We start from the raw sequence: 18,330 nt of genomic DNA, 5'->3' as shown, positions 1-18,330 counted from the left end.
GAAATTCCATCTCAAAAAAAAAAAAAAAAAATTAGATGTGGTGGCATCCACCTGTACTCCCAGCTACTCAGGAGGCTGAGGTGGGATGATGACTTGAGCCCAGGAGTTTGAGGCTGCAGTGAGTCATGATCGTACCACTGCACTTCAGCCTTGTCAGAGTAAGACCGTGGTTTTGTTGTTGTTGTTGTTTGTTTGTTTGTTTTAGATTGCTTTTTACTGGTACTAATGAGTTTGGGTTATAACTTATTTTAAATTATTATTTTTGGGGTAGATAGACGTGTTGCCTATTCACATGATGCTCCATGAATCAGATCACGTCTCTTTTGGAGCAGACTTCCACCTGCCCTTCACATGCTGCTGCCATGTCCTCTCCTGGAGCAGGCAGTGGGTGCCCTCTGTGCACGTAACCACAGCATCTCTGTGGCGGCAGATGGGCTATGGGCTTAGCTCGTAGACTAAGAGTTGAGTAGGCTGACTTGCTTTGCATCTTCAATGTTGGTTCTGGATCCTCTGTCAGGTTTTGACAGACACAATGGATGGTGGGCTGCAGTGTCTTCATCATTGTGGTATAGACTTGGAGAATAGATGGAATGCTGATCATAGGTGAGGGGAGCTGTGGAGGAGCTCTTTGTAAGAAATGTTGGTGTTGGCTGGGCATGGTGGCCCACACCTGTAATAATGGCACTTTGGGAGGCCAAGGTGAGTGGATCACCTGAGGTCAGGAGTTTGAGATCAGTCTGAGCAAGATGGTGAGACCCTCTCTCTATCAAATGTTTTATAAAATTAGTCAGATTGGCCAGGCACGGTGGCTCAAGCCTGTAATCCCAGCACTCTGGGAGGCCGAGGCGGGCGGATCACGAGGTCAGGAGATCGAGACCATCCTGGCTAACACGGTGAAACCCCGTCTCTACTAAAAAAAATACAAAAAACTAGCCGGGCGAGGTGGCGGGCGCCTGTAGTCCCAGCTATTCAGGAGGCTGAGGCAGGAGAATGGCGTAAACCCGGGAGGCGGAGCTTGCAGTGAGCTGAGATCCGGCCACTGCACTCCAGCCTGGGCGACAGAGCGAGACTCCGTCTCAAAAAAAAAAAAAAAAAATTAGTCAGATGAGGCTGGGTGTGGTGGCTCACGCCTGTAATCCTAGCACTTTGGGAGGTTGTGGTACACAGATCACAAGGTCAAGAGTTCGAGACCAGCTTGGCCAATCTGGTGAAACCCCGTCTCTACAAAAAGATACAAAAACTAGCCGGGCGTGGTGGTGTGCGCCTGTAGTCCCAGCTGCTCGGGAGGCTGAGACAGGAGAATCGCATGAACCCAGGAGGCAGAGGTTGCAGTGAGCTGAGATCGTGCCACTGCATTCCAGCCTGGGCAAGAGAGTGAGACTCCGTCTCAAAAAAAAGAAATGTTAGTATGTGTTGAAAGAATGAACCAATAGGGACATTTTTAATGTGGTCTTTTCTGAAAATTTTAAAGATAACTTTAACAAGGAATTTTAAGATTAGAGATTGAGTTTCTTTTTGTGCTGTAACACTAACTAGGCATCTAAGCTTAGGCAAGTTCCTTCCTCACACAGGGCTGGGCATGATGAGACACTGGTAAAGTGCATGGAGTCTAGAGTGTGACTGGCCCATGTTCAGCCCACTGGCCTCGGAACTTTCTAATGAGCTGAATTTGAGCAAATTACTTCACCTCTCTACTTCTCAACTTATTATTGAATTGCTAGTTCTTTTATTGGCTATATTTGTGACCCTACATCATGTACTTAAATCTCTGTTTATTTGCACTATCAACTTTAAACAGTATCACTGGACCTTGCTCTTTATAAAATGAGAATATTAGGCCCCTGCCATCTTCCCTTCCTTCCTTTAAGCTCTTGCAGCTGTACCAAACTTTTATGTTGTAAAGGTTGACAATATTTGTATATTGTTATCTAACTATAAACCTTTTGTGCTTTGTCTGTAGATTGGTTATAAAGTTGAAAACCAATTTAGTAGTTTTTATTATTTTAGATTTTGCAGGTATTATCCACTGCAGAGCCATGTGGTATACTAGATTATATTTTCTTCTCTTTGGTTTCCTTCTGCCACTCAGGGAGAAATATTCCTGTTGTTAAGATTGTAGGTTCTCCCTCCTTATACTCTAATTTATAAAAGTCGTTTCACAAATCCTCTTCACATTCCTACCTTCTATCATTAAAGTAGAGATTTGTCAACTGCAAATCCAGAGCCTCTGCAGAGTTCTTCCAGGCAGATCTGCTTCAGGATGTCTTAAGAAATAGAGGCACACACGCCACTGGTAGAAATTTTCATTCAGTAAATCTGGAGTGGGGCCTAGAAAACTCCCCACGTGACTATGTTGCCATGCCAAGCTTGGGAACATCCAGGTTACACTTTAGCAAGCACAGCTTATTTGTCCAACAGAATGTTGAAGATCTTTTTGAGTTCTAAGATTTACCATGGGACGGGCGCAGTGGCTCGCTCCTGTAATCCCAGCACTTCGGGAGGCCAAGGCGCGGATCACCTGAGGTCAGGAGTTCTAGACCAACCTGGCCAACATGGTGAAACCCTCTCTCTACTGAAGATACAAAAATTAGCCGAGCATGATGGCAGGTGCCTGTAATCCTAGCTATTCGGGAGGCTGAGGCGGGAGAATTGCTTGAACCCAGGAGACGGAGGTTGCAGTGAGCTGAGATTGCACCACTGCATTCCAGCCTGGGTGACAGAGCAAGACTCTGTCTCCAAAAACAAAAAAATAAATGAATGAAAGGAAGGAAGGAAGGAAGGAGGGAGGGAAGGAGGGAGGGAAGGAGGGAGGAAGGGAGGGAGGAAGGAAGGAATTACCATGACCTGAACTTCAGTGAAGATTAAATAGATACATTGAGTAGGCCGTGTGTTGAAGAAGTGAGGTGTATTATATATGATATAATATGTGGAAGAGACTCAAAAGAAAAGTATTCCAAAGGTATGATAAATTGGATAGACCAGTTTTGATGTGATGAGACCTTTTCCTTGATGAAGTTGTTTCTTGTTAATATGGAGATATTGTGTGTATTTCAAGATCAACAAAATTGAAACCTGAAACCAAACGTGTTTTTATCCTTTATGTGGCTTGTAATTAGAGGAAAGTACGAGAGCTCCTCTAGAGGCATAACTTAGTATTGGAATCATCACATCAAAGATGTTACTGTATTTTATGGCTTACACATCTACCTTTTAAGCTTAATAATACGTTACGTTGTGAAACACTTTATTGTCTACAGAGCACTTTTACGTGCATTTTAAGATATGAAAAACATCTTCCCCCAAAATGTTTCTGTGTATACCTTGGTTATAGAATAATGAGGTGCTAAGCCTTCTAACTTCTGGGTTGAGACATCTAAGGACAGATTAAGGAGAACTGTGAGGAAAGGGAGGGAGTGTGGGTTAGAAGAGAAGGGCAGGATGCTGAGTTGGTGTGATTGATGTCCATCAGCAGCTGCTCAACTAAGAAGCCAGGGAAGTTCTGCTCTCTGAAAATTGCAGGACAGCAAGTCAGGTTAGTACATGTGCTGGTTTGTCATTATGCTATAAAGGCAAATTGATTTGTTCTCATTATATATGCCTGTGTTGAAGCTTCCAAGATGTCCCCAGGTTCCGTGATTTGCTAGTATGACTCAGGACTAAGCATAGCTCTTGAGTTGCTACAATAAAAGGATTCAGAGCCAGATCAGCAAAGAGGAAAGACACATTCGACTTAGGTATCCTGGAAGCACTTTTTCCTGTCTTCTCAGCCAAACAGGTTTAAAATCTGAGTCAGTTTTTGCTTCATTCTAGGATATCCAGTAAGTTGCTAAAACCAATTGATCCTACCCTCCTATGTTTTCTTCTAAGAGCTTTATAGTTTTAGCTCTTGCGTTTAGTTCTGTGATCAATTTTTGAGTTAATTTTTGTGTATAGTGTGAGTTACAGGATTCAGATTCATTCTTTTCCATGTAAATATCCAGTTCTCCCAGCACCACTTGGTGAAAAGACTATTCTTTCTCCCACTGAATTGCCTGACACCTTTGTCAGATCAGCTGCCCATAAATGTGATGTTTATTCCCAGAGGCATTGCTAATGTAGTTACCCAGGCACCGTTTTCCATGTGGTGCCCAAGACTCAACTGTGCACGTCATCTCCTAGGCCAGATCACATTTCAACTGTCTAGAGAAAAACTCAGACTTCTGCCAGGAGAGAAGAGAGGCAGTCACCTAGGAGCATGGAGTTGGGGAGGAGATAGGGATTTAACTGCCTCTTAAATATCGTTCACTCAGTCTGCCTTATTTTCAGTCCCTACATTTTATTCCCCTTTCCAGAGGTACATGGTGTTGTCAGTTCCTGAAACTTTGAAGATTCTGTGCTGTAACTGGAGTGTTTATCCAGTTTTACTCCTTCTGGCTTGAGGTTTGTCTCAGATGTACTAGGTCAGTTATTTCTCATCTGTTCTTTTGCCAACTTCCAAACATCTGTGTTGTGTGCACTCCTGTTAGTCCTGCTTTTGTGGGTTTACATTATTTGATGTCAAAAATCCCTTTACTGTCAATTAGTGGAGTTTTGGGATTTAATGAAATTTGGATTAATCCTCCCTTATGAGCAGAGCCAGGTGTGAATTTATTTTAATTTCCTTATTGGGCTTTGTTGAATTTACTGATTCTGAGTATTGGCATCTGTCAGCAATTCTGGAACATTCTCTATTATCTTGACAGGTGTTTTATCTTCTGCATTCTTTCTGTTTTCTTCTTTTGGAACTCTTATTAGACCTTCATCTTTCATTTTATTCTCCTTGTCTCTTAATTTCTTTTTTATATATTCTCTTTTTTGGTCTCTTCATACTGTATTCTGGATACTGTCCTAAGATACATCTTTCAGTTAGTGAATTCTGTCTTCAGCTGTGTCTGTCTATTTAATGCATATAAGGTGCATTTATTATTTATTTATTTATTTATTTATTTATTTATTGAGGAGTCTCGCTCTGTCGCCCAGGCTGGAATGCAGTGGCGGAGCTCACTGCAAGCTCCGCCTCCCAGGTTCACGCCATTCTCCTGCCTCAGCCTCCCAAGTAGCTGGGACTACAGGCGCCCGCCACCACGCCTGGCTAATTTTTTGTATTTTTTTAGTAGAGACGGGGTTTCACCATGTTAGCCAGGATGGTCTCGATCTCCTGACCTTGTGATCCGCCCGTCTTGCCTCCCAGAGTGCTGGGATTACAGGCTTGAGCCTCCGCAGCCGGCCAAGTGCTTTTAATATTATTATTTTGAAAGGTATGACGTAGTCTGGGAAAAATACTAGCAAATCATGTTACCTGATAAAGGATTCAGATGTAGAATATATAAAGAACTCCCAAAGCTTAATAATAAGAAAACAAACAACTCAATTCAAAAAAGAAATAGGCCGACCTCAGTGGCTCATGCCTGTAATCCCAGCACTGAGGAGGGTGGATCACTTGAGGTCAGGAGTTCGAGACCAGCCTGGCGAACATGGCGAAACCCTGTCTCTACTAAAAATACAAAAATTAGCCAGGTGTGGTTGTGCATGCCTGTAATCCCAACTACTTGGGAGGCAGGAGAATCACTTGAACTTGGGAGGCGGAGGTTGCAGTGAGCTGAGATCATGCGGCTGCGCTCCAGCCTGGGCAACAGAGTGAAACTTTGTTTCAAAAAAAAGAAAAAAGAAAAAAAGAAACAGGTGAAAGATTGAACAGGTGCTTCCCCAAATAAAATATATGAATGTCAAGTAAGCACATGGAAAGGTGTTCACCATCATTAGTCTTTAGGAAAATACAAATTAAAACCACCATGAAGTAGCATTACACACCTATTAGAATGTCTAATGTTAGAAAGACTGATCATAACAAGTGTTGGTGAGGAAAGCGAGAAATTGGAACTCTTATGTACTGCTGGTGGGAATGTAAAATGGTATAATCTGGAAAATAATTTGGTAGTTTGAAACTTAAACATAAATCTACTGTATGACCCAGCAACTCTACTCTTAAATATTTACCTTAGAGAAATGAAAGCAAATGTCTGTGCAGACTTGTACATGGATGTCCATAGCAGTTTGATCTGGCTTGAAGCCAAAATCTGGAAACAACCCAAATGTTCATTAACAGGTAAATGCACAAATAAACTATGGTATATCCTCACAGTGGAATATTCCTGAACAATCAAAAGAAATGGACTACTAATACATGCTACAACATGGATGAATCTCAAAATCATTGTGCTGAAAGAAGCCAGCCAAAGGAGTATGTACTGAATACTGTATGATTTCATTCGTATACAATTCTAGAAAACATAAACTAATCTCTAGTAACAGGGAAGGTCAGTGTTTGCCTGTGGACCATGAGAGCCAGGAGTTGGGGGCAAAGAGATAAAAGGAAGGGATTACAAAAGGGCACGAGGAAATTTGGGGAGAGGATGGATTTATTTTCTTGCTTGTGATTATTTCATAGTTTATACATTTGTCAGAACATCAAATTATATATGTAGATATGTGCAGTTTATTATATGTGAATTATACCTCAGTAAAGCTCTTGTAAAATTCATTAAAATTTTCAGTTCTAGAAGTTTTAGGCCATGCGCAGTGGCTCACGCCTGTAATCCCAGTACTTTGGGAGACTGAGGCGGGTGGGTCACCTGAGGTCAGGAGCGCTAGACCATCCTGGCCAACATGGTGAAACCCCATCTCTACTAAAAATACAGAAATTAGCCTGGTGTTGGTGGCAGGTGCTTGTAATGCCAAGTACTTGGGGGATGAGGCAGGAGAATCGCTTGAACTCAGGAGGTGGAGGTTGCAGTGAGCTGAGATTGCATCATCGCACTCCAGCCTGGGGGACAAGAGCGAGACTTCGTCTCCAAAAAAAAAAGAAGTGTTAGATCTTAAATCTTCTTAGTTGCTCTTTGCGTGTATTTTAAACACACTAAACATATTTTATATTCAGCAACTAATAATTTCTCTATCTGAATGTTACTTCTACTGACTGTTGAGTCATGGCTCCTTGATTGCTGTGTGTTTTGATTTTTGACAATGAGCTGCTCGTTTTCCTTGAAACTTTACCTCTGGGCATTTTTTGAGGCCTGGATAAAGTCAGGATTTTCCTGAAAGGCTTGCATGTGCTTTGTCAGTAACTAGGCACAAGTTAGGCTCAATTTCTACTGTCCTCTGTGGATCGTGAAGCTTGCATGAGAGCTGTCTAGTGGTTACAGATTGTTAGGGGGCCGTCTCTCCTTCCACTCAGTGATGGAGAAAGGCAGGTTTCCCTACTGCCCCCTTCTGTGTGGGGGGTTCATTTCATAGTTAGCCTTACATTGAGGTTGTAGGTCTTTGCATCCTGGACGTTTGTGGGCATCTCCTTGCACTCTCCCCACTGGAATGAGCCTAAGTATTTACCTCCTAATGCCAGACTCCACCAGCTGCCAGGAAGCAAGTATGCAGTTGGGCAAATACCTTCAGGACAAAAGCCAGCTGTGGTGTTCTTTTATTATTGCCCAAAGTTTCTGCTTTCTCTTTATTTTTGGTCCCTGTGGTTTCCTTACTGTTGTGCCAACTCAGTGATGCTTTTGAAAACATGCTTTGGCCAGGTGCAGTGGCTCACACCTGTAATCCCAGCACTTTGAGAGGCCGAGGCAGGCGGATCATGAGCTCAGGAGATCGAGACCATCCTGGCTAACATGGTGAAACCCCGTCTCTACTAAAAATACAAAAAAAGAATTAGCCGGGTGTGGTGGCGGGCGCCTGTAATCCCAGCTACTTGGGAGGCTGAGGCAGGAGAATGGCGTGAACCTGAGAGGCGGGGCTTGCAGTGAGCCGAGATTGCCCACTGCACTCCAGCCTGGGTGACAGCCAGACTCAAAAAAAAAAAAAAGAAAAGAAACCCACATGCTTTGTGTTACATCTTGCCTTTTAGGTTTTGTTACCAGGAGTGTGATACAGGGTGTCCTGTCGGCCATGCAGTTGGAAGCAGAGCACTCCCAGGGTGTTCTTTTGTTTTCTTTTGTTGTTATCTGTGTACTTTGATAGCCCATTTTCCTGCCAGTCTCTTTCTACCCCTAATTATTCCTAGCATCTTGTCTTGGGTATAAATGTGTATTGAATTGAATTGATATGGATGACTTTTTTTTTTTTTTTGAGACGGAGTCTCGCTCTGTCGCCCAGGCTGGAGTGCAGTGGCCGGATCTCAGCTCACTGCAAGCTCCGCCTCCCGGGTTCCCGCCATTCTCCTGCCTCAGCCTCCCGAGTAGCTGGGACTACAGGCGCCTGCCACCTCGCCCGGCTAGTTTTTTGTATTTTTTTAGTAGAGACGGGGTTTCACCGTGTCAGCCAGGATGGTCTCGATCTCCCGACCTCGTGATCCGCCCATCTCGGCCTCCCAAAGTGCTGGGATTACAGGCTTGAGCCACCGCGCCCGGCCTTTTTTGTTTTTTAAGACGGGTTCTCGCTCTGTCACTCAGGCTGGAGTGCAGTGGCACAATCTCGACTCATTGCACCCTCTGCCTCCCAGGTTCAAGCAATTCTCCTGCCTCAGCCTCCCACGTGACTGGGACTACAGGCATGCACCACCACGCCTGGCTAATTTTTGTATTTTTAATGGAGAATGGAGTTTCACCGTGTTGGCCAGGCTGGTCTCGAACTCCTGAGCTCAAGTGATCCTCCTACCTCAGCCTCCCAAAGTTCTGGTATTACAGGCAGGAGCTACCACCTGGGCCTTATGTGAATAAGTCTTATGAGTAAGATTTATTCATATTGGGCCAGGCATGGTGGCTCACACCTGTAATCCCAGCACTTTGGGAGGCCAAGGTGGGTGGATCACTTGAGGTCAGGAGTTTGAGACCAGTCTGGACAACAGAGTAGACCTCATTTCTATTTTTTAAAAAAGTTTTATTCACATTTACAGACTAAAATAGCATGTTGTAGTATTATTGCAGGGTAGGGAGCTAGTATGCATTGGAGATATCTAATTGGCTCTTATTAATTTGTGAGACTTAGTAATTGTTGGAATATGAGATATTCTGGCTTCAGAATATAATGAGATGTTAGAGAGGCTTGATTTTATTGAACATTTTATGTTTTTGCCACCTTCGTGACTGGGAATACTGAACATATAATTTATGTGATAAAAATGAGCATCCATGTTTATAAGGTATCTTGATATCATTATCAATTGTTTTTTGTTTGCTAAATGGGCAAGTAAAGCCTACTCTTCAAACCTGAAGATGTATAACCTTGAAGAGATAGGAATAAAGAGGAATGATTTCATATTAATGAATATTGCGTGGAAGTAGGTTTTATTCTGATTATTTTGCTAGAGTTTTGCATTAAGGTTGGTTGTCATTTTTGTAATGACACTTTATTTGAGAAACCACTTATACTTTAAAAAAACTAGTTATACAGTGTGTGTTGTGGCTCACGCCTGTGATCCCAGCACTTTGAGAGGCCAAGGCAAGAGAATAACTTGAGACTAGGAGTTTGAGACCAGCCTGGGCAACATAGTGAAACACTGTCTCTACAAAAAAAATTTTTAAAAATACATCAGCGTAGGCCAAGCACAGTGGCCCACACCTGTAATCCCAGCACTTTGGGAGGCCGAAGTGGGCAGATCACTTGAGGCCAGGAGTTTGAGACCAGCCTGGCCCACATGGTAAAGCCCCATCTCTACTAAAAAAAAATACAAATATTAGCCTGGCATGGTGGCACACACCTGTAATCCCAGCTACTCAGGAGGCTACCATTTATAGCAGGAGAATTGCTTGAACCTGGGAGGCACGGTTGCAGTGAGCTAAGATGGCACCACTGCACTCCAGCCTGGGCGACAAGAGTGAGACTCTATCTCAAAAGAAGAAAGAAAAAAAAAACCAGTGTAATGTGGGAAGTAAAACAAAGAGAAATAAAAAAAAATTTTCTTTAAACTGCCAAAAGTATTTAGTCTTTTTAAAATCTTGTGATGATTAAATTACAAGATACTAGACATTTGGTCTAATTTTTTTCTATTCTTTATTGTGAAAAATATGCACAGAAATATATGTACATGTATAAAACATGTACAGTTTAAAGAGACACTCAGAGCTGGGTGGGGTGGCTCACACCTGTAATCTCAGCACTTTGGGAAGCCAATGCGGGTGGATCAGTGAGGTCAGGAGCTTGAGACCAGCCTGGCCCACATGGTGAAACCCCATCTGTACTAAAAATACAGAAATTAGGCTCGGTGCAGTAGCTCACGCCTACTTTGGGAGTAGTCCCAGTACTTTGGGAGGCCGAGGCAGGTGGATCACAAGGTCAGGAGATCGAGACCATCCTGGCCAACATGGTGAAACCCTGTCTCTACTAAAATACAAAAAAATTGACCGGGTGTGGTGGTGTGTGCCTGTAGTTCCAGCTACTCGGGAGGCTGAGGCACGAGAGTTGCTTGAACTCTGGAGGCGGAGTTTGCTGTGAGCCAAGATCGCGCCACTTGCATTCCAGTCTGGCGACAGAGCAAGACTCCGTCTCAAAAGAAAGAAATAAATAAAAATACAAAAATTAGCTGGGCATGGCAGTGCACGCCTGTAATCCCAGCTATCCGGGAGGCTGAGGCAGGAGAACTGCTTGAACCTCAGGGGGACGGAGGTTGCGGTGAGCCGAGATTGTGCCACTGCACTCCAGCCTGGGTGACAGAGTGAGACTCCATCTCAGAAAAAAAAAAGACACTCAGGTGACTACCACCCAGGCTGAGAATTTCTCTGTTTATTCTTTTTAAAACAATTCTATCCAACTTATTTTAATTGTAGACAGAATAAAGAAAGACATAAAAGCAAGATGGTTAGTGAAGGCCACTTGAAGTCTCCTTTCAGATTTCATAGAGAAAGAAAGGGTATTTTTGGAGATAGATGTGTGAACAAATCATGCTAGTATGAAAAGTGTAGTAAAAGTGGAATAAGGCACCAAAATAAATGGGTATGATTATCAAGATTGATATCGGGCAATACTTCCCAAAAGAAAGAATCAGAGGATTCTACAAAGATACAGAGGACTAGATGTGAAACTCTGTGGTGACAGAGAGTTATAAACGGGACTGTGCAGCATGAAGTGTAGGGACAGGCAAAGGGGAGGGACACGGATAGGGAGGAGAGCAAGAGGACCAGCCCGGGAGAAGCCAGGTCTTGACCATGCTAAGATCTCAGATTAATCTTGTAAGATTTTAAGCAAGCTGTATTTTAGAAGTATCTCTGTGGTGCTGGCCTGTAAGAATTATATATCAGCAGTGGGAGATGAGCAGGACGGGAATGAGACTGGAGATGAGAGCCTGGTGAGGTCATTGTTTCTGTGCTTTGCAATGGTGTCACAACTACTGGAATCTCAGAGACTTTCAAAGGAAGTATTTGAAAATACAATTTCAAGGGTATGATGATATAAGCAGAGGAGGCATCCAGTTATCTATAAATTACCATTTAGAAGAAATTTCACTTCTTATTTATTTATTTTAAAGAGACAGAGTTTTGTTCTGTTGCGTAGGCTGGAGTGCAGTGGTGAAATCATAGTTCACTGTAGCTTGGAACCCCAGGCTCAAGCAGTCCTCTCACCGCAGCCTCCAAAGCAGCTGGGACTAGAGGTGGGCACCACCATGCCGAGCAATTTTTAAATTTTTTTTGTAGAGATGGTGTCTCACATGTTGCCCAGGCTGGCTTTGAACTTTTGGCTTCAAGTGATCCTTCCACTCCAAAGCCCTTCGGTGTCACTGGGCAGGTGACATTAAGCATTAAGTCTATCTGGTCACTTCTCATAATCTTCCAAAACTAAAGAGTTGCCTAGAGTTCTCATTATTGCATTTATCTTATTTTTTAATTGTTTTATTTTGAGACAGAGTCTCGCTGTTTCGCCCAGGCTGGAGTGCATTGGCACGATCTCGGTTCACTGCAAGCTCCGCCTCCCGGGTTCACGCCGTTCTCCTGCCTCAGCCTCCCGAGTAGCTGGGACTACAGGCACCTGCCATCACCCCTGGCTAATTATTTATATTTTTAGTAGAGACGGGGTTTCACCGTGTTAGCCAGGATGGTCTTGATCTTCTGACCTCATGATCTGCCCGCCTCGGCCTCCCAAAGTGCTGGGATTACACGCGTGAGCCACCACACCCGGCCGCATTTATCTTATTTTTAAAATTATTTTATTATTGAATCAGGTAACTTTTATGTTTTTCAAGAGGGAGAAATTAATCCTTTCCCATTAGTTCAAACTATGTGAAATTGTTGATGTTTGATCATTTTTTGACCTGGCGGATCATGAGGTCAAGAGATCGAGACCATCCTGGCCAACATGGTGAAACCCATCTTTACTAAAAATACAAAAATTAGCTGGGCGTGGTGGCACGTGCCTATAGTGCCAGCTACTCAGAAGGCTGAGGCAGGAGAATTGCTTGAACCCAGGAAGCGGAAGTTGCAGTGAACCGAGACAGCACCATTGCACTCCAGCTGGTGACAGAGCGAGACTCTGTCTCAAAAGAACAAACAAAAAAGCAACATTTTCATATGATTTCGATTATTAAGATTTCTTCATGATGTCTGGTAGAGTGTTTACACTTTGATGTAACAAATGGCTGTTGATTAGGAGCAACCATGTATGCCAAGCTGCAGCCAGGTAGTGAGGGCAGCACGTCCTGTGTGATGGAAAGAGTGCCTGCTTGCTGTCAGGAGATGCAGCTATGATCCTGGCACTGCTACTGACCTGACACATAAGCTTGGGAAAGCCAGTCAACCAGCTGCCCAGAGCCTCAGCTTTCTCACCTGTAAAATAAGCTTAAGAATTTTCCTCCTAGGGGCCAGGCACAGTGGCTCACGCCTGTAATCCCAGCACCTTGGAAAGCCGAGGTGGGCAGATCATGAGGTCAGGAGATCGAGATCATCCTGGCTAACACGGTGAAACCCCGTCTCTACTAAAAATACAAAAAATTAGCTGGGCATGGTGGTATGCACCTGTGGTGTCAGCTATTTGGGAGGCTGAGGCAGGAGAATCACTTGAACCGGGAGGTGGAGGTTGCAGTGAGCTGTCTCGCCACTGTGCTCAAGCCTGGGCCACAGAGCAAGACTCCGTCTCAAAAACTAATAATAATAAAAAAAAATAAGGCCGGGCGCGGTGGCTCACTCCAGTAATCCCAGCACTTTGGGAGGCCGAGGCGGGTGGATTACGAGGTCAGGAGATCGAGACCATCCTGGCTAACATGGTGAAACCCCGTCTCTACTAAAATACAAAAAAATTAGCCGGGCATGGTGGCAGGCACCTGTAGTCCCAGCTACTCGGGAGGCTGAGGCAGGAGAATGGCCTGAGCCCGGGAGGCGGAGATTGCAGTAAGCCAAGATTGCGCACTGCACTCCAGCCTGGGCAACTGAGCAAGACTCCGTCTCAAAAAATATATATAATAATAAATAAATAAAATAATAAAAATTTCCTCCTAGTGTTTTTGTAAGCATCATCTAAGACAACTATAAACTTGGGTACGTATAAATGTCTACTATGCAGCAGGCATTCATTACATGTTAATTGTTGAATCTCTAGAATGAATTCAAGAATTCATTTTAGGCTGGGCGCGGTGGCTCATGCCTGTAATCCCAGCACTTTGGGAGGCCGAGACGGGCGGATCACGAGGTGAGGAGATCGAGACCATCCTGGCTAACACGGTGAAACCCCGTCTCTACTAAAAATACAAAAATTAGCCGGGCGCAGTGGCGGGCGCCTGTAGTCCCAGCTACATGGGAGGCTGAGGCAGGAGAATGGTGTGAACCTGGAAGGCGGAGCTTGCAGTGAGTGGAGATTGCACCACTGCACTCCAGCCTGGGCCACAGAGCGAGACTCTGTCTCAAAAAAAAAAAAAAAAAAAAAAAGATTTCATTTTAAAAAGTACTGAGTTCTTCCCATCTCTGAAAGTGAATAAACATCCTGAATATCAAAACAATGGTGAGAGAGAGTCCTTGGAGAATCAGAAGAACTTCAGGAAGCAGATGGCATTGCCCCTAGGTCTTAAGTGATAGGCAGAGTTTAGGAAGCAGTGGGGGAAGGGCTCTGTGGGTAGCAGGAAGAGCATGAGTGAGATATGCTCACAGGAAAGTATTGGTTCTAGAATGGAGTGGCAAGTACCAATGTGGGAGGTCATAAAGAGCAGTTTTGAGCAGCAGCTTTTATTTAGGGCAAGGATGGCTCAATGAAAGATGTTGCTGCTGAGGCTTCTGGAAAAAGGCTAGAGCCATTCATAGAAATAGGGAATTTAGGGAGGAAGCCACGCTTGGAAGGAGAGAGAGGAATTTGGTGGAGAGAGGCCAGAGGTGGATGTTTTGGCTAGGTGTGTTCTCATATAAACTAAGTGCAAAAAAGAATGAGCATGAAACTGTTGAACTATTTCATGTCATCTCACTGGAGCTTGAAAGTTTAGGGAATTTTTTATTCCACATAATATATTTTTTTTGATTCTAGGTTACAGTTTATTTCAAATAATCTGAATACAATGACCAGTATACAATTTTAAATGAGGTACACAAGGAAATAAGATATCATGAACAAAATGTGACAAACACCTCAGATACTGGTGTGACCTGGCACAGGCTATGAAACGGCTGTGTTTTATTTAAAGAAATGACAAGTTTTGATCGTATGTTCAAGAGAATAGGAAAATATTTCAAAATGGCACTGCAGACTGAAAAAAGAACCAAACGGACTTTCACAAATGAAAAAAAAACCCTGAAATTAAAAGCTCAAAAGAAAGGTTTAACACATATAGACAAATCTGAAGATTTAAAATGAATAACAGAAATTGAGAAGAAGCATTTTGAAACTTTCATATCAACTTAGGGTAATCTTATGTCTACTCACTACAATAATAAAAACATTGTGGATGTATTTTGTGCTTCACTTCTATAATAATTTATTTTCATTGTGTTTTCTGATAAAATAAAGGACTCATGTCTGGGATAACGTACTATTACAATTCAACAACAAGAAGACAACCAACTTAAAAATAGACATCTCATCAAAGAAGAGAGATGGCTATAGCACAGGCATATGAAAAGATGCTTAACATTTCCAGTCACTGGGGAAATGCAAATTGAAACCACAGTGAGACACCATTACACACCCACAAGAATTAAGCTATAAGCAAAAAGACAAATATTGGCAGGAATGTGGACACACTAGAACCCTCATACATTGCTGGTGGAAATGTAAAATAGTGCAACCACTTTGGAAAACAGTTTGGCAGTTTCTTAAAAAGCTAAACATAAACTTATCATACAAGCCAGGAATTCCACTCCTAGGTTCTACTCAAGAGAAATGAAATATATGCTCACACAGGCCTCTATGCAAATGTTCACAGCAGCACTGTTACTCATAGCAGCTAAGAAACAGCCCAAATGTCCATTAACTGGTGAATGGATAAACAAAATGTGGTATATCCATCTGACTGAATATGACGCAGCATTAAAAAGAAACTACTCAACACAGATGAACCTCAAAAACATTACAGCAGATGTAAAAGACTACCTATGGTATGATTTCGCTTATATGAAGTGTCCGGAAAAAAGTAAGTCTAGAGACAGAAAGCAGATCAGTGGGTGCCTGCATCTGTGGTTGGGTGTGGAAATTAATAGTGAATGGGCACGAGGTAACTTTGGGAGGAAGATGGAAACATTCTAAAATAGAGTTGTGATGATGATTGCACAATTCTATGTATTTGCTAAAAAAATTTTCCAGTTACAATGGGTAAATTTTAGGATATGTAAATTATGCCTCAATTAACTCTAAAAAAGAAAAGCCTGTGACTTGAAAAGTTAGAAAAAAAAAAAAAATCTAGGGGTAGGGCTGAAAGTTACACTCAGAATGAGTATGTGGCTTTAAATTCTTTTATTGTTAAAAAGCAAACTAAAAATAAGTGAACTCTCTACTCAATAAATGAAGAAAAGGTTCAAATAAAAGACATGGGATAATTAAAGATAAAAGTACAGATGAATAATATTGAACACAAACAGAACATTCAAAAGAATAAATGAACTTACAAGGAGACATAACCGCCACAGATGGGGAAGAGATTAAAAGGGCCGTTAAACAGTGACCATGTACTGGTTAACAGACCCTCCTTTCTAAATGAACCCACTATGGAAAGAAGCTACAGATGTTTCATAGAAGAAAGCAACAGGCCCACTGAGTTCCAAGTCAACCTTTCAACCCTATTTCATGGACACATTCCATATTGTATTGTTTCTGAAATCTGGGTCCATCTCATTATCCCTGTCGTGAGTTGGCAGTGTGAGGGAGCTGCGGGAAAAGCTTCTACAGGCCACCCCAGGAACCATCACGAAGTGCTGGTGACAACGAATCTTCTAAGGATGGTAGTTTTTGAAGTTCTCTATTATTGCTTGTGCTAAACCTTGAAGCATTTTGCCATTTGTCTTTCTATGGGCTAAGAGACTGGTACTTTAATTTTAGCAGATACTGTAGATGGGACAGCAACAAGGCTGTTTTTCCTGATGGAAATTTGCTCTGATTCTACTGTGTCTTGTCCTTCTTTTGAACTTTTTTCACTCTTCCATGCTTTTACTTCCATGAAGTAATTTGGCCGATTATTAAAATCAGCATATCAAGATTAGGGACATCTGAAGTGACCCATTTGCCAGTAGATGTTTAATTGCTGACAAAATCCACTAATCTTTTCTGTTAACTGATCACCAAGGAATGTGTGTTAGGCGTTGAAGGAAAAAGCACCATTCATAGTTAGACCTCCATTGTTTACACCGTAGCTTAGCTCCTTTAAACATATGCATGTTCTCTCTCTTCTCTGGGTTATGATGATGCTGTTTGGGGAGATTACACTGTGACTGAACTTATAATAAAAATAAAGTTACAGGACAGGAAAGCATCTTTAGGGTAGCAAAAGCTAAACAAGAGGGCACTTCAGAGCAGGTAGAGCCAGCATATGTGCACAACAAAACAGGCATCGGAGATGCTCCTCTGCCTCTGAGGCACTTGGCACATGTATGCCAAGCAAAAGCAGAATATTTTGGGTTTATCCAAGCATGACACAAAATTCAAATCTGTACCAGAGTCTGTTCTCTGACTAGAAACAGTTGGGTTGACTAAATTAGTATGTTTATTTGCCTGAAATTGTAATGTCAAAATAGCATTCCTTACAGAGCATTATTTAGTGTTTCTTTTTTTCTTTTTTCTTTTTTTTCTTTTTTTTTTTTTTTGAGACGGAGTCTCGCTGTGTTGCCCAGGCTGGAGTACAGTGGTACAGTCTCAGCTCACAGCAACCTCCACCCCCCAGGTTCAAGTGATTCTCCTGCCTCAGCCTCCCAAGTAGCTGGGATTACAGGCACCTGCCACCATGCCCAGCTAATTTTTTGTATTTTTAGTAGAGACAGCATTTCACCATGTTGGCTAGGCTGGTCTTGAAATCCTGACCTCATGATCCACCCTCCTCGGCCTCCCAAAGTGCTGGGATTACAGGCGTGAATTACTGTGCCCGGCCTATTTAGTGTTTCTAGATGAAAGATTAATTATACAAAAAAAAAAAGGCATAGTTTTTCAAGAACTGCAATAATGAGTTATTAACTGGACAGATATGGATGAGGTATGTAATATGATGAATTTCTCTGTTCATAGGTAAAATTGTAGTCTTTACTACTTTTTGGTACCTAGCAAAATTTTTTTTCTTTTTTTTTTCTTTTTCTTTTTTTTTTTTTTTTTTTTGATATAGGGTCTTGCTGTGTCCCCTAGGCTGGAGCGCAGTAGTACAGTCACAGCTCACTGCAGTCTCAACCTCCCGGGCTCAAGCGTTCCTTCCACCTCATCCTCCTGAGTAGCTGGGACTACAGGTGTCCGCCACCATGCCTGGCTAATTTTTGTATGTTTTGTAGAGATGGGGTTTCACCATGTTGTCCAGGCTGGTCTGAAACTCATGAACTGGGATTACAGCTGTGAGCCATCATGCCTGGCCGCATATTAGCAAAATATTTCAGTAGTACATTAAATAGAATGTAAGACTAGCCTTCTCACTAATACTTGCAGAGGCAAATATTTTGTTTATAAAAATTTTGTAAGCTAGCTAGTAAAGTCTCTTATTTCCGCAAGTAGATTTGTGGAAGTTTGGAGAAAGAAGGCGGTGACATGATCGGATGAGTGATGATAAAAACGTCTCTTTCCCTCTGCTCATGCTGGGGCTGGGGTGGGAGGGTAGCTAGACCTGAGGTGGGTGGGCCGTGTTTAGTGTGGAAAACAAGCGACGTGGTGTGAGGTGGAGAGTGAGCTGGGTGCATCAGGAGCAGAAACAGGGTTCCTGGAATCCAGAGTTCAGGTAGTGAACGT

At 42.7% G+C, this 18,330-nt stretch overlaps 1 protein-coding gene across 4 annotated transcripts in view; it reads left to right on the top strand.

The window, feature by feature from the left end:
• PPP1R13B (protein phosphatase 1 regulatory subunit 13B) overlaps positions 1 to 18,330 on the top strand; it is a 122,892-nt gene that overhangs the window by 74,859 nt on the left and 29,703 nt on the right. The gene's annotated exons all lie outside the window — the stretch shown is intronic.

Source organism: Macaca fascicularis, chromosome 7 (genome assembly GCF_037993035.2).
Source record: "Macaca fascicularis isolate 582-1 chromosome 7, T2T-MFA8v1.1".
NCBI classification, from domain to species: Eukaryota; Metazoa; Chordata; class Mammalia; order Primates; family Cercopithecidae; genus Macaca; species Macaca fascicularis.
The sequence above is the reverse complement of the archived record's forward strand: the minus strand, read 5'-3'. Positions and strand labels throughout refer to the sequence as shown.